This window comes from Mastigoproctus giganteus, chromosome 6 (genome assembly GCF_048544385.1).
Source record: "Mastigoproctus giganteus isolate SK-2022 chromosome 6, ASM4854438v1, whole genome shotgun sequence".
NCBI classification, from domain to species: Eukaryota; Metazoa; Arthropoda; class Arachnida; order Uropygi; family Thelyphonidae; genus Mastigoproctus; species Mastigoproctus giganteus.
Window position 1 is genome coordinate 43,421,316 of NC_143580.1, and position 22,822 is coordinate 43,444,137.

The following is a 22,822-nucleotide window of genomic DNA, read 5'->3' on the forward strand; positions in this document are numbered from 1 at the left end:
CTTAGCTTTCCTCACATCTCTGCCGAATAACCAAATAGTCAAATTATCTGTAGATAACTCACGATACAGCAAAGTAATCTCAGTTGGAATCCCGCAAGGGGCAGTGCTTTCTGGCCTCCTCTTCACCGCCTTTATTACTCCGCTGGTAATCCAAAAGTTAAATATCCTGGTATATGCTGACGATCTAAAGGTACTCACGCCAATAAAAGCAAGCCAAAATCCTCACTAAGTCTCAGAAGAGCTAACCTCCACTCTCTCCTCAATATGTATCTACCTCAAACAATTTGGTCTGCGTATCAATCCCAAGAAGTCAGAAATCATGGTCTTCTCATTAAAGAAACAGCCAACAAAAATCTGTCCAACCCTCAATGGAGCCCCCATCCCTCTTGTCCAACATCACATTGACCTAGGAATAAGTTTCGATCCGAAGCTTCTTTTCGGCCAGCATGTAAATGTAATCCTTACAAAAGCTACCAGACTGAGATGATCAGATGGATATGTAAGAACATCTGCACCATGTAACAGACATGGTGAGATACATCTCAACAATAGTGTATCCGCCACTTCTCTATGCTGCAGAGATTTGGGCATCTGCATCTCCTTCTACCATCAAACCAGTTTTCTCATCAAAGTACTGGCTTCTCAAGTGGGCGTGCCACAAACTTAACCTGCCTCCACAGCTCCGGACCACCGATATGGCCAATGCACTTAACATCCCAAGGCTCAAGTCGCTCATTAATGAAAGAAGGCTTGTCACAACAGTCAAACTCATGACCGGTCTCATCTCCTCACCCTTCTGGGAAAACTGTATGGAGGATCCCACCGGCACGTCTACGAGCAATCCCCCAGCTATGTCCTCTGCAAAGACGCTTTCATCTGTTGGACCGGTTTCTTCTTCATCAGCAGATGCTATCTCGAGTCCAGGACCTAGATGTTGACTTCAATAACTTCTGTCGTGATAGACAATATAGGAAAGGAATACTCAGTGGGGTAGCCAAGGCTACTACTATTATAATTTGATTCAGCATGTCTGGGAAAAGTAGAGATAGCAACTTAGAACTGTGTCCCAGTCAAAGCCGTAGTTGCTTTAAGAAAACAGTAAACTCTGTCTTGGAGGGTTGTTCCTCAAGAGGAAATCCAACCGCTAGCTATGTGACGCAATGCCAAGATTTCCTGCATCACTGTCATACTAACGATGTATGCTGGTTTCCAACAGAAGGGAAGGAACAAGTGCGATTTCGGCCAATTTCATTAACCTGCATGATTACAATGGCTCTCGAAATTATCAGTTTCGCTGAACTGAACTCTTAAAGCTTCCTCAGTGACACTAGAAACTCTTGTACCTCTTCTGTTCAAATGTGTTCTATCTTCACAAAATCAATTTCTTATATTAATAGAGACCACGCTAGGAAAAATTTCCTCTCATAACAGCGCACAGGTCTAGTGTTAATCCACAAGGCTTTCATCGTATGTTCCTGTCTATCATGTCGAGGCAGAAATGTAAACATAAGAACATTTTTCCCTTTTTTTTTTTTTTCACATCTTCCCAAAATGACCTTATTTACTTGATCAAGTCATTAATTCTTTCATATTTTAGGCTATTAGTATTATTAGTACCTACTTGGACATATACCTTTTATTAACCTTAAAAACTGATATCTGGTTAATCATGGCATTTATTATCGCATTTGGCAAACATGCTCTGGTTCTGTTGTCTTTTTTTACAGAATACACTTCTGGTTTTTCTTACAGTTGACTCTCCAGCTAAGACTACGTCCAGTACAAGAAAAAAAGCAGTAACTCAGAGGTGAATTCTCAGTAACAATTTCCCCGGTCACTCGTGACATGCATGCATACCTTTTACCAGTTTAAACTATAATTTAAGTAAAAGTAAAGTATATAATAAAAAATATAAAAATTAGCACTTTTTATGCCCCCACTTAAAAATTAAACCCCCACACTTAAAAATTAAACTAAAATTACAAAAATTATCACAATATATTGCTTATATACTGAATATGGCTTAATTCTAGTTCTGGTAACTTCTATAAAACTGGTTCTATCAATTTAAAAGAATTTTATAATCACTTTTATAATGAAACTTTAAGTTTGTTTGCTCTTTTGGGAGAGCATTAGTAGAGGCATATGATGCAAGAAAGCAAGCTTATTCAGCATCAGCCAAAAAAAAAAAAAAAAACAACCACTACTCCCATTTCACCCCTCAATTCGTTCGAAATACCTGTCCAGCTGAGCCTTAAATTTGTTTAGGCTATCAACTTCAACAACAAGCGATGGAAGTCTATTCCACAAACCAACTGCCCGCTGGCTAAAGGCGAATTTCCGCACATCTATCCGACATCCGTCCTTCCTCAATTTGAATTTATGCCCTCTCAGGTGATTATTCTGAGCAAGAGGAAGAATTCCATCGGCATTGAGCATGCTCAAGCCATTCAAAGCCTTGTACACCTCTATCAGATCACCTCGGCGATGCCTAGTCTCCAGGCTCTGTAATTTGCAAAACTTAAGCCTTTCTTCGTAAGAGCAACCCTTTGTTCCATTCACTAATCTTGTTGCCCTTCTCTGTACTCGTTCCAGCAGCTCTACATCCTTCTTGAAATGAGGCCTCCAGACCTGTATACAGTACTCAAGGTGTGGCCTGACCAATGCCTTATACAAGGGAATAATCACATCCCTGTCCCTGCTAGAAAAATTCCTGTATATCATTGACAAGACACCATGAGCTACTCTTGCAGCTCGTCTGCACTGCTCAGAGAACTTCATATCTGCCTGCACAATTACCCCCAGGTCCTTTTCATTCTCTACCACTGTCAGCGTAGTACCACAGAGTTGATACGTTGATCTGGGGTTACTGTTTCCCATATGTAGTACTTTACATTTGTCAATGTTAAACTTCATTTGCCACCTCTCAGCCCATCTGCTCAACCTTTCCAGATCCTGTTGCAGCAGCATAGTATCAGTAGTGTCCTTAACAACCCTGCCAACCTTTGTATCGTCTGCAAACTTGGACATTAAGCCTGATACACCATCATCAATATCATTTATAAATACAGAAAACAACAATGGACCCAACACTGAACCCTGAGGAACTCCACTAATAACATTAGTCCACGTTGAGCAGTGTCCATTGATTACCACTCTCTGTCTTCTGCCACTCAACCATCCCTTTATCCATAGCAGCAATTTGCCTCGAATGCCACACTTCTCCAATTTGTGCAGCAGTCTTCCATGCGCAACAGTATCAAAAGCCTTTCTAAGATCCAAATATATAATATCAAAGTTATTCTCTGCATCCAGTTCTTTTGTGACTACATCATAGTATCCAATCAAATTGGTCAGACAAGACCTGCCCTTAACAAACCCATGCTGTGTCTGAGCTATAACTGAATTCTTGTCCAGATGATCCTGCAGTGCTTCTTTAACCAGTGCCTCCATTAATTTTCCTGGAACCGAAGTTAAACTAACAGGTCTATAATTACTTGTGTCAGCCTTTGATCCTCCTTTGTGAATTGGGGTTACATTTGCACATCTCCAGTCCATGGGTACCTCCCCTGAGTACAAAGAAGCTCTCATAATTATGGCTAGGGGTTTGCTTACTTCCTTTGCTGCCTCCTTTAATATAACTGGATAGATCCCATCCACCCCGGGTGCCTTTTTTATGTTTATCCTCAACAATTTCTCCTCCACTTTCCTCTCAGTTATTAGAAAATCATCTAGCTCACTGCCAATGTTTACTTCACCTACGACATTCCCCTTCCTGAATAACTCCTCATGTGTGAATGTAGATGCAAAATACTCGTTTAGATTGTTAGCCACCTGAGCTGGATCCTCAACTGTTGAACCATCAACATCCAGTGGACCAAGCTGATTCATCCCTTTCCTTCTTGAGTTTAAATAGGTAAAGAACTCTTTTCTGTTTTTCTTTGCATCCTTTGCCAAGGATTTCTCATAATCTGCCTTCGCCTGCCTAATCTCCTTTGTGACTTGGTTACAGACCAACTTATATCTATCATAGGCTTCCACGTCACCCATTAATTTGTATGTATCCCATGCATTTTTCTTCTCTGCCATATGTCTCATTAGTTCATCTGACAACCATTTAGGCCTGAACCTTGAACAATATTTCTTGGTTGGTATGTAAAGCCTGGTAGCTTCCAAGATTAGTTCCTTGAATGCTTCCCATTTTGAATTTGCTGTTGGTAACATCATCAGTTGGTCCCACTGTATAGAATTTAAATACTGTCTCAGACCAGCATAGTCGCCTTTACGAAAGCAAAAACCCTTCCCTTTACCTCTGATGGTAGTTACCTCCTTGAGTAAATCCCACTTCAGCACACTGTGATCACTGCCACCCAGTGGTTCATTTATCTGCAGATTCCTAATGCATGAAGAATCACTACTGATAATCAGATCAAGAGTATTACTCCCTCTAGTTGCCTCCCGAACATGCTGGTGTAGAAAACAATCATCCAATAAATCCACAAAAGCCTTGCTAGTGTGTGAGTGACCAACCCACAAATTCCAGTCAATATCTGGGAAATTAAAATCCCCCATTATAAGACTCTCTGATTTACTGGCCCATTCTATTTCCCTGTACAGTATCTTATTATACTCATCAGAGTCATTAGGCCTATAGCACACTCCTACTCTCAATTTTGATTTACCTATGCTTATGTCACACCAAACTGACTCAACACTGCACTGTCCAGCGATGCCCCTCAGAGGGGCAACTCAGACTTGGGACAGCCCACAGCGCTCATCCTTCTGGCTAGCTAGTTTGCGCCTGATTGACGAATCGAACGGGTTCCAGTTTTCTCTGGTTCATTGGTCAATTCCGATCCTTCCTAGGCTCGAATCCTGCCAAAAATGAGAGGAATTTTCATGGGCTTTTTTTTTTTTTTTTTTTTCGCACTCTGGCCAAGTTAGTTGAGCTCAGGCAAGGACAGCACATCCCCTTCCCTATTCCCATAAACTCGGGTTTTTCGTCCAGCAAAATAGCAAACCAACCATAGAACACCCATAATACACTACGAGCATGCGAACATCGACTCAGGGAACCCGTAAACGCAAATGAATCAAAACTTCTTATTTGATTAACACAAAAAGTTAGCGAGACAATCTTTCAATGCAACCCAATAAAGCACACAGATGTGCAAAATTTTATCTGAAATTACAGTTATGCAAATCAGTTCATGAATGGTCAAAAATGTCCCATCCATTATATGAAAATATACCCTCTTAAAACATGTGACCTTCGTGGGTAGCAACACAGGTGTACTGTGGACTCATGCTGAGAATGAGACTAATAATTAGTGCTGTAGTTATCAATTTTCATAGCCTCACATAACAACGATTATTACTGCTGGATTTGCACTACATCATGAGCAGGAGGAATTTTTCTGAGTTTTATCATACCGTGGCGAAGTCGATTGTTCTGGGTCGAGGATTGCGCGATCCACTATGGTTTTTCATCCACAAAAATAGGTAAACCAGTGATACAATACATGTAATTTACAGACAAAATATAATTACACCTCACTGTCTTAGTTTCTTTGGCATCGCTCGGCACAGAATCAGATTAAAAAACAAAAACAATCAGCTTACACTTGCATAAAGACTTACAAAAATTCAGTGAAGTTTCCGCAAAAGGCACTTGACTGACAGTCCAGCTTTACAGACATATTCTACTGGATTGAGATCTGGGGAGACTTTGCTAGCAGTTCCACACAACTATAAATTTATTTTCCCTCTGACAGCATTGGTTCAGTAGGAAAGTTCTGTGAGAATAAGCATTATTAAAAGTCTGAGCCAATTGCTCCTGCAAAATGGCGAATATAAGGCTCAAGGATCTCACCTCGATACTTTACAGCCATGAAAGTTCCTTGCAGGAATATAATAAATAAATAAATAAATTTTCTGTTTATACTCCGGGACGACCAAACGGTCAGAGGAGTTCACAAGATAGATAGAATACAAGAAACAGCACCGTATTCAGTAGTCACGGGCTTGAACCCCGGTCACTCAAGGCACGTGTACTTACGCACCCGCGCGCCTGGCCACTAGGCTACGGCAGCCTTCATGTGTAAGGCTACTGACAGTTATTTCTGCTCACTCTATGAAACTACCTCTGCCAAATGTGTCTCTTCTTGCAAAGTTAGTGGTGAACTCTGGTTCTCTATTCTCTACAGAATAAAGCGTATTGAGAATTCCACTAAATATAAATTTTCTGTTTATATTCCGGCACGACAACCAAGTCGGTAGAGTTTACAATAAATCGTCAATACAAATATTTATCGTATTTAGTAGTCACGGGCTTGAACTCCGGTCCACTCAAGGAACGCGTGCTATGCACTGTCGCTCCTGACCACTGGGCTACGTCAGGCCTCCTGATTAAATTACCATGGCCTATTGCTCAAGGATCCAGTTAATTAACTCAAAATAGCTCGTTTCTGTACTTTATTAATTAGATCACAGGCATCTTGTGCACAAAACCACGAAGCCATATAGACTGCATGCCTGGATACAAGCGCTTCTGTATATCCAGAAGGCACTGAAGTAAGTTGCCTTGCTGTGAAATCTCTATTAGTCATAAGAACATATCGCTGTAGGGCTGGAATTAGATAACTTGCGCCCGAAACAAACAATATTTATAAACGTGCCCCTGAATAAATTCAATATAACGGGGACGATATTTGGAGAGGCAGGACTCGGGTGTAGTTGTTTTGAGCTTCAGATGTCTGGTAAATTCTTATGAAATTTTTATCATTTAATTTTATTCTAAATTTTATATTTTAACTTTTTTTTCCGGCGCAGATCACGTAGCATGCCTTAGTTTTAAAATTAAGTAATTCAGAAGTTACGCTTGTTAGATGCTCGTTTTTTTGTTTTTTTTTTATATATATTTTTTGACTGTATAAAAAATCTTTTTATACAAACTAAAAAAGTCATAAAAATTATAATATCAAAACCCAGAGTCGTTAGCGTTTCTTCACAGAAGAAACGCTTACCTAAGAATTAGAAACACGTCTGATGCGAAGAAGAATTATGGATATCTAACGGAAATATAAATAAATGCAGTACACTCTCGATTATCCAAGCTAATGAAGGAGAAAAGGACCAGTAATTAACAATACATGTACACGGATAATTTGAAATTTATATTTTATTTCATTCTTACTTATATTAGAAATTATTCTAGCGCAGGAATGCCGTTCGTTTGTCTTATTTATCAGTAATGTTCATCATGTCATATTCATCGGTTCTAAAATGCAATAACGCACTTGTGACATGCGTGCTGCAAGAGGGTAGGTACACAAAGGAAAATATACAGGCACGTGCCCACTCAAACAGTTTATACTATAAAAAGTATTTTGCGTACAGTTACACTGTACGCAAAAAAGGCAACAATACTTAACAGGCTATTATCACTATTTTACAACAATACTTAATAGGCTAATTAACGTGCCTGAAATGTAACGCGGTGCGTTACATTTCAGGCACGTTAGGGGCATGTTCTCTAAACTTCAGGCATGTTCTCTAAACGAGTAAAATATAAATTTTCAAGAAAATCCATTCAGCGAGAGTCGAGTTATTGCATGCAAATGAACGAACAAAGAAATAATTTTAGTGTAAATTCATCCATTAAAAGCCAAGTTCTTACTTAGTGAAGACAACAGTCTGCGTGTGTAGCACAGTGGTATCATCACCATCCTCCCACACCAAGTGGAAAAGGCTCAGGTTCGATCCTTTCGCTGACGCGAGGAACTTTTATGGGCTTTTTTTCACTCTGTGGATGAGTTCGTCCGTCTCAGCGTAGATGGAAAAGTTTTGTGTTTTTTTTTTCCCCAGAAAATGGGGGTTTTCGCCCAGCAAAACAGGTAAATTGACTAGCGAATACACGCGATTTACAGACGCAATACACATGAGTATATGTAATAACTTACCGGGTGGCCATAATATATATATATATATTTTTTTGGTGAAGACAGCAGACGCACATATGCTAAGTGCCTAATATATATTTACTAATTTTAACAGTTTTAAGATGTGTTATATAAGGTTTGGGAATAAAGTTTCCCTCGCTGGTGCAATAAAAAAGAACACAAAGTGAAGGAGCTCAAAAATGGTTTTATTTTTATTCAAAGTAATCGACACCTGATTACTCAGTTCTAAAAGTTCTGAAAAGAGTCAGAAAAGGCGTCTAAAAAGATGATTTCGTTCGGCGGTTACGTTTTTCTTCATATTCCTGAAATCTCTTTCCTTGGAGGGCAGTTTTCACTTTTGGAAAGGGGAAGAAGTCCGCTGACACTAGATCCGGGAGAGATGAACGAACCTCGAAGGCAATCGTCCCACAGAAGATGCCCGGAACCCAATGGCCTCCGATGATCAAGGCACTAACCCCTGAAGTGGATCTAAAGTCGAATCAATGAGAAATGACTTTATAAACAACAGTGACGCAAATACCACATGGATGGGAAATGACATAAGAAAGACCCCACAAACGCCGACAAGCAAACCTGGACCTTTTGACTGTAAAGACTAAAAAAAAACTATTACATTTAGGCCACCCGAATAATTAAATTCATCTGTGTCTTATGTCTGTTAATTACGTGTGTTCTATGGTCGATTTGTCTGTTTGCTGGACGAAAAACCCCAGTTTTCTGAAAAAAGCCTTTTAAAGTTCCTCGCGTCATCGACGGGATTCGAACCCGGGCCTTTTCCACCCGGTGTGGGGGAGGATAGTGACGATATCACTGTACTACCCGCGCAGACTGACTGTAAAGACTAGAACGGACGGGAACCATCCCATGAACGATCACGCTTCGGTCCGATCTCTGCTGGGAACGGACTAGGTCCACCAGCAGCTCCGCTGCCAAATCCTATATGGCGATCTAAATGGACTACCCTAACTCTATTCATCTTTAATTCCCTACCCCCGGCAGGAGAGAGAGGAGACATGCTCTGTTTCCTCTCTCCCCTGACCCTCCTATGTGCGAGCAATGCGACAACATTTTATCCGTTCAACATATTTTATGCGATTGTACCAGTTTTAGAAATGCTCGTTTTACTGCTTTAACCCATCTGACTGAGCCATATACACTCAGTAAGATTTTAAATGACAATGACAACGTGTCAGCAGTTTTTAAATTTTTAAAATCGATTAATAAATGTGCACTCATATGAAATATACAATTTGCTTTTATCATTGTACTGATTTTATTTATTGATATGTCTGTATATACAGGGTGATTCACTACCAGTGCGACAAACTTGCAGGAGGTGTAGGGGCCACAAAGACGAATCGGAATCACATAGCATTGTAGGGTCCGAAATGCCTTCGTCATGCGGTAGAGGACGTTAAACGGGAGGTCGAGTGAACAGCGATCCCGCTGGAAGTCAGCATTTGCGAACCGTTTCTGTTGAAGAAACCAAGTAGGCAAAAGTCCTCTGGAGTGGATAATCCGCAGGCTCCATTGATTGGACGCGTTGCAGAGGGTATGAACTCATTTGGTTTGTTGACAATATCCTCCATACAGTGGATTGGGAAATACCCAATCGTTGGCCTATCGCTCGAGTACTCGTACTGCCTTCTGCAAGACGTAGGACATTCTCCTCAAAATTGTCTGGCTTCCTCGTCGTTCGCTCTCGATTCATGGTACCTCTCGTGAAACAACCAGTCTCACTTAACCTTCTGTGCACACGTGCGAAAATCGTATGATGAGGAGCACGCCTGTGCGGGAAGCGTTCCTGGTACAAGCGCAGAGCGGCGCGCCCGTTACAGTCCGCAGCTCCATACGCGAGGTGAATGTCGGCCAGTTCAACGTTTGAATACTCGTCCATCCTACTGCCTCGTGAAGCGGTTCGCAAATGCTGACTTCCAGCGGGATCGCTGTTCACGCGACCTCCCGTTCAACGTCCTCTACCGCATGACGAAGGCATTTCGCACCCTGCAATGCTATGTGATTCCGATTCGTCTTTGTGCCCCCTACACTTCCTGCAAGTTTGTTGCACTGGTAGTGAATCACCCTGTATATGTACTTTTCGACGAAGTAACCTTTTTAAAAGTTACTAGTCTTATCTTTCTTGAATTTTAACCTTTACATGGTGCACTATAACCTTGTTTTTGCGCCACAAAAATCAAAATCAAATCAAATCAAACCTCTCTTCCCTGCCGACCCATCTCTTCGCCTGGTGAGGCATGGGCCTGCCTCATTGACTAGCTGGGGTCGCCTTCTCTATCGTCCCCATACTTCTGCCTTTCACCCCCCAATCTTCAGCCTCCCCCAATGTACCTGTATACCCTATCCATGGCAAGGGGAGATAACTTTTCTTCGTCTTCCCCACCTGCCATCCAAACTTCCCTCTGGTGTGGCATAGGCATGCCACACTTCCTAGCAGGGATCATCTCCTCTATCGACCCCTTACTTCTACTCTCCAGTCTTCAGCTTCCCCTCCCTCCCACTATTATCTTTCATCTAGTGTATAGCCCACATGTCTAAATTTAATAACAAAATTTTGCCCGAGCTATTAGGCCTTTTAACACATCTCTCTAGCGTTCAACCCCAACCAGCGATTTCCTAACAGCAATCTCATTAAGAATTAACGTCAAACGCGTAGATTTTTTTTTTTTTTTTTTTAAGGTTCTAGCCACTGAAATCCCAGGAAACTAGGTGGCAGAACCTGCCAGAGCAACTTGTGATTCTGGACACACCCGGCTAGCCTCCACGTGGCGAGGTATGGGCAACGGCGGGGCCCACCAGGGGCCAGGCGGCCAATAAGTCGGACAACCAATGGGCACAACACATCACATTGCACAGACACAGCCCACACACTTTCAAGTATCTGGCTTGACAGTGTACTGTCCTCGATACAGCGAATACACGCGGAGATGGGAGAAATCCCACGGGCCGTCTGACACGACCATACCTTATACTTTATAGATCAGAGAGAGAGAGAGAGAGAGAGTATGTGGATGATTTATTTGTACAAGCCATATTTCGAAGTGAAACTTGGGCATTCACCAAAAGAATGGAAGGGAAGCTGAAAACTACACAGTGAAGAATGGAACGAATTATATTAGGTATCAGACTGTTGGATAAGAAGAGAAACGCATGGATTAGGCAGCAAACTCAAGTAAAGGACATTCTTATCAAAACTAAAGAACTGATATGGACTTGGGCAGAACACATAGCTTGAAGACGCACGATGACAGCTGGACTAAAAAAATAACAGATGGTACCCGAGTGGAGCTAAAACAAAACCTGGAAGACAACAGCGGAGATGGACAGATGAAAGTTAAGAGTTCGTGGGCGATAAATGGATGGCTATTGCACAAAACAGGAGGAACTGGAAAGTTGCTGGAGAGGCCTTCATCCTGCAGTGAAAATGGCTGATGATGAGAACGAATCAGTGGAACAAGGGCATGCCACGAAAACAGTCCCCAAATCATAACACCACTGTCTCCAGCCTGCCGAACACCAACAGAGCATCTAGGCGGTACGGACTCATGTTGCTTTCTCCAAATTCAGCTCATCAGAGTCGGAAATGGGATTCATCAGACCAGGAGACAGATTTCCAAATGTCGGTGGTCCAGTGTAAGTGCTGATGTGCCCATGCAAGGTGTAGTTTTTTGTCTCACAGTGAGCATGGATAGCTTGACAGCCGTAGAGTGCCATCGAGTATACGAGCTATTGTTCCGCACATAGTCCATATGGATTTCTCTGGTGGATGCCTCTTCCTCTCGTCCACTGCTTTCTTCTTCACCTATTCCCCAACTACTATCTCTCTGCTCTACTTCAATAAAACCTTTTTTCTTTTTACTTGGGTCCTCCCAGAAAGCCCAAAGAACCACAAGCTTAACTTACCCAGTTCGCCGTGACGATGGACAGTAACAAGGGTGGTCACTGATATTCTATGGGCCCCTAGGCTAAATGCCCAGATGAACAACACACCCCAACGTTATACTAACCACACATTACATACACACCTGATCTTTATAGTGCTGTATTCGTCACAGGGTGAAGCATACAGCACTATAAAGGTCAGATTGCGAAGTTGGGGGGGGGCCCTTAGGGGCTGCTAGTCAATATACACTATTCCATGTGGATATTAACCTTGCTGTTCCTACGTTGTACGAAGTGGTTAACTGAGTCACTGTGCTGCGTTACGAGGCGAGACATAGTAGTAGTAGTGGCATGTGATGCAAGAAAGCAAGTGTATGAGCTTATGCAGCATCAGCCAAAAAAAAAAAAATAATAATAATAAAAATCACACCATTCCCTCCAAATGCCTGTCCAGTTCCTCCTTAAATTTATTCAACCTATCAACTTCCACAACGACAGATGGAAGTTTATTCCAGCAATTAACCACCCGCTGGCTAAAGGCAAATTTCCGCACATCTATTCTACGTCTGTCCTTTCTTAATTTGAATTTATGCCGCCTTAGGTTCGTAATCTGAACAAGTGGAAGGATCCCATCAGAATTCAGCGTGCTCAACCCATTCAAGGCCTTATACACCTCAATCAGATCACCGCGCAGGTGCCTAGTCTCCAGCCACTGCAATTTGCAGAACTTAAGCCTCTCTTGATAAGAGGATCCCTTCATTCCCCTCACCAATCTTGTTGCCCTTCTCTGTACACGCTCAAGTAAATCTACATCCTTCCTAAAATGAGGCCTCCAGACCTGTACGCAGTACTCAAGGCGGTCGTACGTGGTTGTGCCACGTACGACCTTTGGCTGGTTGTTGGACCGCTGTTGAGCCAGCCACGGTAAACCTGTGATAATACCACAGGACGGGAGCATTTAACCACGTTGCCCGATGTCTCGCCCCCACAATCATTCCGCGTACAAATTCAGAAAGATTTCGACACTGACCCATTCTTCCTCGTAAATACTCAAAAACTGATCGCCACGTGTGCGAACTACAACCTTCTATCAGACTTTCCCGACTTTGAGCCTTCACCAGCTTCACAGACCAGTCCATTACTATACAAGGGGATGTTGCTAATGCAAAGCCAACTCAGTTTATATAGAGACTTGTTTGTTTGTTATTTGGATTTTAGGAGCATTAGCAACTAAGGCCATATTGCTCCGGGATATGCGATGGCCATTCCCTGACCTTCCCGCATCCTCCGTATTTGGTGGTGACGGGCTCGAACCCCGGTCTAATCAAGAAGCGTGTGCTGGGCACTGCTGCTCCTTCCCACCTGGCTACGGAGGCGCCTATAGAGACTTAATATATATATATATATATTAGTTTAGAGAATGTAAAACTGTAGTTTTATCAATAGTGCTACAAAGTTATAATCAGAGTAATTAATTTATAAGAAGAGAACTATATTTACTTTTCACTTCTATCAATCACAAAAAAAGAAAAAAAAAGTAAATAAATTTAAAGAAAGAAAAAAAAATAATCGAACGCGCCTGAAAGGTAAAGCACTGCGTACATTTCTTAACTTGTTTCCATCTTAATTTTGGCGCGCAGGCCGAGAAAAAGGTATGTCATTGTTGGCTTGTACTGATACAAATACACTGTACTTATAATTTAAAAAAAAAAAAAATAAACATACATAACATGTACATACTATTAATATAGTATATAAAATGTTATTCAGATATTTATTACAAGTAGAAAATTATAAAAGAAGGCATGCGTAGTTTCTTTTGTAACTAAAAGCGATTCACCTCTTTGCTGCATTTCCAGGATAAGTTTATGTTAAGTGTGTTAAGCACCAAAGCAACTAAGGCTATGAGTGGAAAGTATATTTCCCCTCATAGCCTTAGTTGCTTTGGTGATTTGCCTGCTGGGCGAAAAACTGGAATTTCTGATTGAAGAAAACATGAACCCTCACCTGGTACCGATCAACTGAACCATTGTGAAAAGCTCCATAAAAATTCCTGGCGTTGACGGATCCTTTTCATCCTGTGTTGGAAGGGCAGTGATTATATCCACTGTACTACAGCGTGGGCTGCCTTTTAACAAATTATGATTTTGGCCCACAGAGCTGAGCCAAAACCCCATCCCGGGGTAAAAGATTCCATTTGTCCCATCCTAGTTCTGCCTCTATGATTGTCATGTATGAGGGTAACGTCAGAATAGCCCCACTCATAGAGAAAATCAAAGTCAAATGACTTTGATTTTCTCTATGTATGTTTTGCAACTAGTTCCAAATAATGTTCTAAACAAGCTAAAGAGAAACTGAACTGTTCTAGACGATATTTGATGGAATTATATTATAATTCTATCAGATATCGTCTAGAACAGTTCATTCACGAGATGAGATGGAATTATAATATAATTCCATCTCATCAATCTGAACCCTTCACCCAAACGTCACTTACGTAGTACAATATGCTATGAACAAATATAAATATGTATCAGTTTACAGGCCTGGCTCTAGGGGTACGCAAGCGAGGCACTTGCCACAGGCGCTGCTAGATGCGCTACTCCACTTTACACACACACATATATATATTTGTGTGTGTAAAGACACGATATGAATTAGGCGCCATGACAAGGTTTTGCCTCAGGCGCAACAAACGCTAGAGCCGTTTCTGAGTTTGGATTAACTTATACCAATCTTAATTTTATTAATTCTTATCCTCCAGTTTTTTTGGCGGGAGAGGACTAAGTCCTATGTCTATGAAATCAATCTACATACACTGGTAGGTACTCTGGATTCAGTGGGCCAGATGTACCGTATCCGCTGAATATTCGGATGATATGCCCATGCATAAACATTGCATTACTTCTAATTGTGAACAGCAGCAAAAATATAATAAAAACACTTACGGGCAATGAAAGTTTAGTAAATCCCCCGAATTATTTCCTCACTGTGGCGTGAGATGTAATGATGCACTTCTCTGCTCAAACAAACTCTGACATGCTGGAAGAATCCTATGGCGATAAAGGGAATATCAGTGATACAAAAATCCGTCAGAACTAAAGCACAGTATTTAAAATTTTCTCTACGTCATTCCTATGAGCTGCAGAGGATTATGACAAAGGTTACATCAGAGTTGTCCCAAACCTATGGACCCAACCCAAAGCCATGAGTTTTATCGTTAGAAGCAGTAGTCCAGAAATCCTTGTATGTTATCTGTCATTTCCCCATGGCCCCTTTCGTCACCGCAAATAATATCTAATTTACCTTTGATCACCCGATGACTGCTTAACGCTAGAAGATATACAACTTGGGCTATAAATAAATTCTTGTCCTTCTCTGGCAACGACAAAACATTTTGATGATAATCTTGCAAATACCACACACCTGGCTTTTCCTGCCTGTCTTTCTCGTGACATACATTGCTGAAAAATTTCACAAGACACGTTTACCTCGTACTTGTCTTGTGGTTACCAGCGTGTAATAGCTTCTAATAATAATGTTATGCGTAGATAAAGTGTTCCAATTTTTGCTAAAATGACAGTTTTTACAATATTTAAATATCTGAAATGGGGTTTCGTAAATAGTTGTATGCAGTTTTATTTCTATAGGCATTAAATTACTAGTAAATTTTAGAGTTTAAAATTGGTCAAACTAAGAAATAAAAACTGATATATAATACCGACACACCATTTCCGGATTACATACCAACGATAGGCCTACTTCACTTTGCATAACAATTCAAATCCCGGAAGGAGTTAGTTAATTTTTTTATTGATAATATGCTTGATCAACGTTTAAATTCCAGCGTGCTTAGAGGGTGGGAAGGAAGAAACGGAGTGAGCGAGTGTCACCCGAAGTCATACATATTTCCCCTCTTCCGACCCAGGTTTCACTAGGGAAAAAATATTAAAGGGAAAGTGCTTTTAAAATACTACACAAGGATTTCTTAATTATTTTTATTAGTTATTATTATTGGTTTATTAGCATGACTTTATTTTGTTTTGCATTATTTATTGTGTTATTTTATTTTATATATATTTTAAGTAATAACATACCACCAACAGGCGTAAATTGAAACTAAACCAGCAGGGTTTAGTTTCAGTTACTCCTGTCAATTACCGGAAATATCGCAAATAGATACAACTTCACAAATAAATGCTTACCAGTCTATCTGTAACGTTATCGTAATTGATTACACAGTGGTTTTCAACTGGGGTGACGCAACAACATTCCAGGGGTGTCACGTAATTTGGGTTTAAATTACTTAAACTTATAAATATATATATTTATTTCATTATAAAAAGGTGTACGGTATCTTTTTAATTTTGTGGTGATCTATAACTGATGTTTATTTAGTACCTCTATATAAATAATAAAATTATATATATAAGTGTGTAATTTGTATTCTAATTTTGTTTGTAGTTATATTATTTTAATAACTATCATATAACATATTCTTTTAATATTAGATATATAATATACAGAGAGAGAATCGGATCTAACCGGCAGTAGGGATACTACAAAATAAAATAAATTACTTAGGGGTGCCGTTATTAAAAAAAGGTCAAAAACCACTGGATTAACGTTTACCATGAATACGGGAAGCTAGAAAACAGTGAAAGAACAGAATATCGAACAAGGAGCTGCGAAATACTAGTGACAAAAAAGACCACCGCTCAATTAGAAAAAAAAAACAAAATAGTGATCTATGTGGAATAAGAACACTATTATACCCACGTTTTATTTTCGACCTTTAAATAAACAATAGTCAGCATCAATTGAGCAGATTAATTGATAATATATATACTATACTATACTAAGCTAACTATCATTTAAATTGTATCTCATATTGTGAATACTTTCGCAACGAGTTGCCATGATATTGCACTACTTCGAATAGGTAAAGCTTCATCAAGTTGTGAAGCGTTATTTATTCAAAGTAGTGTGTGAAGGTATTCACAATATGAGATACAACTTAAATGATGCCGCCTTTGCATAAATTTGCTAATTCAGAGTTTAGCTGTGTACTTATATGATGCATTTGCACTAACTTGTACGTAGTCTATAATTCTCTTGAAGCCTAAGGCATAAGCCCTTAATGCATTTTATTCACTTCTAATATAAGTTGAGGATTCTATTTTACCCTTTAAATGAAATTTTCATTAATACAAAATGTTTTTGTTACATAAGTTATCAGTAACTAAAAATGTCGAATAAATTTTTTCTAAAATACGAGATCAGAGTAATTTTTAAATAATGTACATCGTACACGGAGCTACTTACGTTTGGACGAAAATTGTAAATTTTATACAGTAATACCGTATATATCACCAGGTGTCTCTGCTGTACTCCTCAGTGTTTTCAATTAACAACATCGAAAAGGCATATTCTGTACATATGTATCACTGTTTCACATAGCACTGTAGTTTAGACGTCTGCACGCTTCAGCGCATCAGTTCACGCGCGCGCGCTTGGTGAAAATGGTGTCAGACGTCAATCAGCTTGTAACCGCAGCTGCCTTCAAGTTTCGAGGAAGTGAAACAGTTTGTTGAGAGATTCGGAATATAACATTACAATAACAGAAAGCTTTAATGATTGAAGCTAACTTCATAGCTGACATTCCAGGAGGATAATTTGTCACTCATATGGGTGTTACGTGTCTACTAATAAGCTGCTACCGGTCTAGCTTTTTAGGTTTTTTTTTTTTTGGCAACGAAACTGTTTAATAAGCGTTCATGACCGCGAAACTAAATCCATCATTTACAGGTAATTTAATAATAGAGAAATACTGGAGGGTTGGTGGGACTGAAATGAAAAGATAACGTCATAAGTGGTTTATGATGCAAACGAAGTATGGAAACAATTCTCCCCCCCATCATTTCTTCTCCCCTCTTAGACATTCCAATCGTGTTTAGGTTGGTTATTTAACGGTCTGTCAGCTCTGTAGAACGGCACAAAGGGATTGCTAAAGTTGGGAAACCAAGCTGAAGTGTTTATACGTAGTTTGCACGATAAATACCGGCGAGCATTCGGAGGTTTGGAAATAAATTTGCATTTTATACAGGAAATGGTGGCTCTTTAAATATCGAAATATGTAGCTTTTCAAAGAACTTCGGTATTTTAGCCATTAGTTGGGTAACGAAGCTTATCGAAAGCACATCCTATTGACTAATTCGAATGTCTCCTCTCCTTTTTTTAATTTTTTTGGAAGAATATTTTATATTAACATCAAATTTTACCATTATATATGACTTCAGTGCCACACTAAACCATTACAGAAGTTACTTACTACCTTGACAGGCATTAACGGATTTTGTGGGATTACACAAAACGGGATTTAGTGATTATTTATACTTGTCTCAAATCCTACTCAGAAATTTCAAAACATCGTGTTTTTTTTTTTTTTTTTTTCAGTAAAATATTATCACTACTACAAATATCTCATACGTCACTGACGCAATAGGAATAAATTCTTGCCATTGGCAACTACACTGGTCTCGTGTCATCATGGGAAGATTATTTACGTCATAAATGTTTCCCCTCCCCCCAAAGAAAATTATAAAACTATTAGACCTAGTTGAAATAATGAAAAGCAAGATTTCTTGTATTTTTGTTTCTTTCGGCCTGCAAAGCTTAAACTATTAGGAAACGCTGTTTTTCCAAAAGTTACGTGGTATTGCACTACTTTTAAATCAATTATTTCCAAAACGTATTCTGCCGGTTTTCAGGCGCGTTCGTACATGCACGTGAGCCTACTGTCTTCGCCATGTCCGCCCGTCCGTCCGTCTGCATGTAAAAACTCGACTCCCAGAGGCCAGATTTTGATGAAATTTTATAGTTAGTTCTTTTAGAAAGATTTGTCAAGCCACTCCAAATATTTCATTAAAATGGGACAAAGAGAAATCCATCACTTATTATTTCTTTTTTTCCATACAATTTCATATAAAAAAGAAATTCATAGATTGAATGTAGTTTTAATGTAGTATTGTTAGCTTTATCCAGTCCGTGCATGCTTCGCATGTATTGTTATTTAAAACTCATGAACGTGGTGTCGATAGGAAGATAACTATACAGTATTTACTTTTCACTTCTAATCGAACAAATCTAAAGGTCTGAGGCTTTTAGCCCTAAAACCCTTTTAGTCTTTTCACTTCTATCAATCACAAAAAAGAAGAAAAAAAAAAATCGAACGTGCCTGAAATGCGACACACTACGTACATTAACTAACTTAGCCTTAAATATATAGAAGCCAACAAATAAGACACTGGATATATAAGAATTAAGAGAACTTTCAGTTAAATCTCAGAATTCAACATCATAGCAGTGATATAACTGGGCTCATATCATTCCATTTATTGATAAGTCTAGCAATAACTCTTTTAAGCTTTTTATAAAGAACGCAGGACGAAACTTTTTTCTTTATCAAATTGCCAGGGAGGTCCCCTAAAAAAAAACAGAAGTTTTTGTTGGAAAGGAGTACGGGAGAAACAGTGCAAGTTGTGGAAAGAAGGTGGAGGATAAAAAGACTGCCACAGGAATCAGGAAGTTAAAGGGGGAGGGGCACCCCTGTAGAGCAACTCACCCTCCACAGGGGAGACGTCTTAGGGCAAGGGTGCCGTAGATAGGGGAGGGGTGCAGTTGCCATCTAGGCCGTTCGGCAAGAATGTGATATCCCATAATGGCCAAACCAGTTTCAGCGTTCCACGCCATGCTGCCTAAGGAAAACAACATGGAGTCAGCAGGAGCGGGAAAGTTTCCCAGGCGAGCTACCCGAACCTAGAAAAGTCAAGTTGGGAGGGGTAAGCGCCTGTCAGACAAAAGTGACAACACATACACTACGACCACTCACGCTCCTGTCAGCCTACTTGTACGAAACACATGTCCAGTGCACCTGGATATAGTCTTTATATCAGTTTTTTTTTAAAATTATTATTATTATTGTTGTCGTTGTTATATTATTTCCCCTAATAATAATAATTACTAGGGGGCGTCGCCCCCTGCTCTCTGCGTTCGCTTCTTTTGATAAAATAAAACAAAATACTTACAGAAGCTTTCGACTCTGTGTGTGTCTCTTCCTCAGCTATAAATACACAAATACGTTACTATATCTATATAATATAGTAACGCAATAATCGTAGAAAAACTACGATCGCAGTGTGAAAGACATCATTTCATCTGTATCTCATATTGTGCTCGTCCTTCACAACGAGTTACCATGTATTGCACTACCACGAATAAATAACACTTCACTAATAGAGAAGACTATTGTCACTTATTCTCAGTGGGCACCACCACCTAGCTGGCACCGTTTGTTTCAAAGCTAGTTGGCTTTTCATCAGTGGGTGCTTTTCACACTACGATCGTAGTTTTTCTTTAAGAGTTGTCTATGGTGTATCTACACCGATATTATATTGATATAGAATCGTAAACTCTTAAAATATAATGCTTTGTTGTATTTAGTTTATTTAAATAAATACGTTACATATGGAAATCAAGAATGGTACCGCGTGGTCATGTTAGATAAACATCATGTTAGATGACCACGAATAAACAGAAGTTTGTTTTACCACAGTAAAACAAGCTTCTGTTACGTATTTTTGTATTTGTTACGTATTACCACGTAACCACGTCAAACTATTGAATACACCATGAATTGTCAAACGAATAGAGCAAGCTTATCTTCCAACAGATCTAAACCTCCCAAGCACTTCCTAATTCATTTCACAAATATACCTGGTCTCAATTCTAATCTCACGATGTCCATTTCCACTTGCAGTCTGCCAAACCCCATGTATTTTTCTGACAGAATCTCAGTTATCGGTTGATTCAACCACTGCTCATCTCAGATGCCCAAATTATTCGCTGTATGATTCCTTTCGCCTCAAAGGTGGTACTTGTGCATATGTCTTTTCTGATATTCCCTGTAAGAGACTTGGCAATTTGGAATCTCCTCTCTTTGATCTTCTCTGGCTTAAAATCTCTCTCTCTACCTCATTGTGTCAAATTCATCTGTTCTCTACCGTTCTCCCAACTCCACTAATCACTTGGAGCTCTTTGACTTCCTCTCTTTGCAACTTGACTTTCTCCAGTCCAACTTTCCTAACAGTGAGGTAATTTTCCTTGTTGATTTTAATGTTCACAACTCCAACTGGCTTCCGTTTTCTAGTCACACCGACCCAGCAGGTCGAGATGCTGAGGCTTTTGCAATTACTAATGACCTAGCACAGATTGTTCATTTACCTACAAGAATACCGGACAATTCTAATCATACAGCCAATACGCTTGATCTTTTTCTCACAAACAACCCTTCTAAGTACACGGTCGAAGTGAGAGGTCCTTTAGGCACTTCAGATCACAACTTGGTGATTGTCTCTTCTCCAATGGAACCTTTATCTCATGGCTATTCCCAACCTCGTATTGTTTGGCATTACAAGAATGCAAAATGGGATGACCTGCGAGGCTTCTTTTCTTCTTTTCCTTGGTCGGATTACTGTTTCAAAACTTCTGATGTCAAAGTTTGCTCAGATCGTATCAGTGAAATTATTCTTGTAGGAATGGAATCCTTTATCCCACACTCCACTTTAAAACCTCGTCCTTTATCTAAACCTTGGTTTTCCAACAAATATGCTAAGGCTGTTCAAGAGAAGAATGTTGCATATCGTAATTGGCTTGTTTCTAATTCTTCAGTTTCATTTTCTGCTTACACCAAAGCTCGCAACAATTGTAAAGCAGTTATTAACCAGTCCAAACTAGAGTTTGAACAGGCTAAGAGTAGAAAACTTGCTTTTTTCCCTAATGGTAGCCGAGCATTCTGGTGTCTTGCCAAAGCTATTGGCCGCAACTTTTGCCCATCTCTGCTCCCACCTCTGTCCAAACCAAATTCTGTTGTCACTTCAGCCAAGGATAAAGCTGACCTTCTAGCATCCCATTTTTCTTCCAGCTCATGTATTAATGATCTTGGTAAAACACCTCCCACTATTCCCAACACGCTCCATTCAATGTTTCCTGTGGTCTTCTGTCAAAAGGATATCAGAAGGATTTTGATGAATTTTGATGCTAAGAAAGCTCCAGGTCCTGATGGTATTTCTCCACTTGTTCTCAAAACCTGTGCTCCTGAACTTACTCCTATTTTTTGCCGCCTTTTTTCACTTTCTTATTCCAAAGGGGTTTTTCCTTCTGCTTGGAAATTTGCTCATATCCAGCCAGTTCCTAAAAAGGTTGACAAATCCCTCCCATCCAATTATCGTCTCATTGCAATTACTTCTACTCTTTCTAAAGTAATGGAGAAATCAATTAACCGTCAACTCTTAAACTACCTAGAAACCTTCCGTCTGATCAACGATCGCCAGTATGGATTCCGTCAGTGTCGATCCTCTGGTGATATTCTGGCTTATGTTACCCATTTATGGACTAATTCAATCTTGACATCTCAAAGGCTTTCGATCGTGTTTGGCATAAAGGTCTTCTAAACAAGCTTCCATCTTATAGTTTGTCAACTGTTTTTAGTAATTGGTTATCCAGTTTTCTCTCTGATCGCTCCCTGCGGGTGAAGGTAGATGGCCCTCTGTCTTCTAACTTCTCCACTAATGCCGGTGTCCCCCAAGGTTCAGTTCTTTCCCCCACTCTTTTCCTCTTGTATATTAATGACCTTCTTCCATTGACTGGAAATCCTATCCATAGTTTTGCCGATGATAGCACATTGCATTCCACTTTCCATTTTGAGAAACCTTGTCCTGCTCAATCAGCTTCAACTTCTCGAAAATCTGCTACCAATTCCTTAAATGCCGATCTTCCGGTAATTCTCCAGTGGGGCAAAGACAACTTAGTTGATTTCAACCCTTCTAAAACTCAGTCTTGTCTTATATCTCGCAAGAAAGGATGATTCTTCTGCTCCTATGCTTATCTTTAGTGATACTCCG

The 22,822-nt window shown here is 39.9% G+C and overlaps 1 protein-coding gene across 4 annotated transcripts in view; it reads right to left on the minus strand.

Moving 5' to 3' along the window:
- The window catches only part of LOC150084203 (sodium/potassium-transporting ATPase subunit beta-like), a 103,409-nt gene that overhangs the window by 67,612 nt on the left and 12,975 nt on the right, over positions 1 to 22,822 (minus strand). For 2 of the 4 annotated variants that reach the window (XM_090375098.1, XM_090375095.1), the window contains exon 1: positions 17,187 to 17,356. The exons of 1 other annotated variant lie outside the window; for it this stretch is intronic. The gene's annotated coding sequence lies outside the window, so the exon portion shown is untranslated. Of the gene's footprint in view, positions 1 to 14,809; positions 14,928 to 17,186; positions 17,357 to 22,822 lie in introns of those variants that run through there. One more of the 4 variants, XM_090375096.1, reaches the window with a different exon arrangement.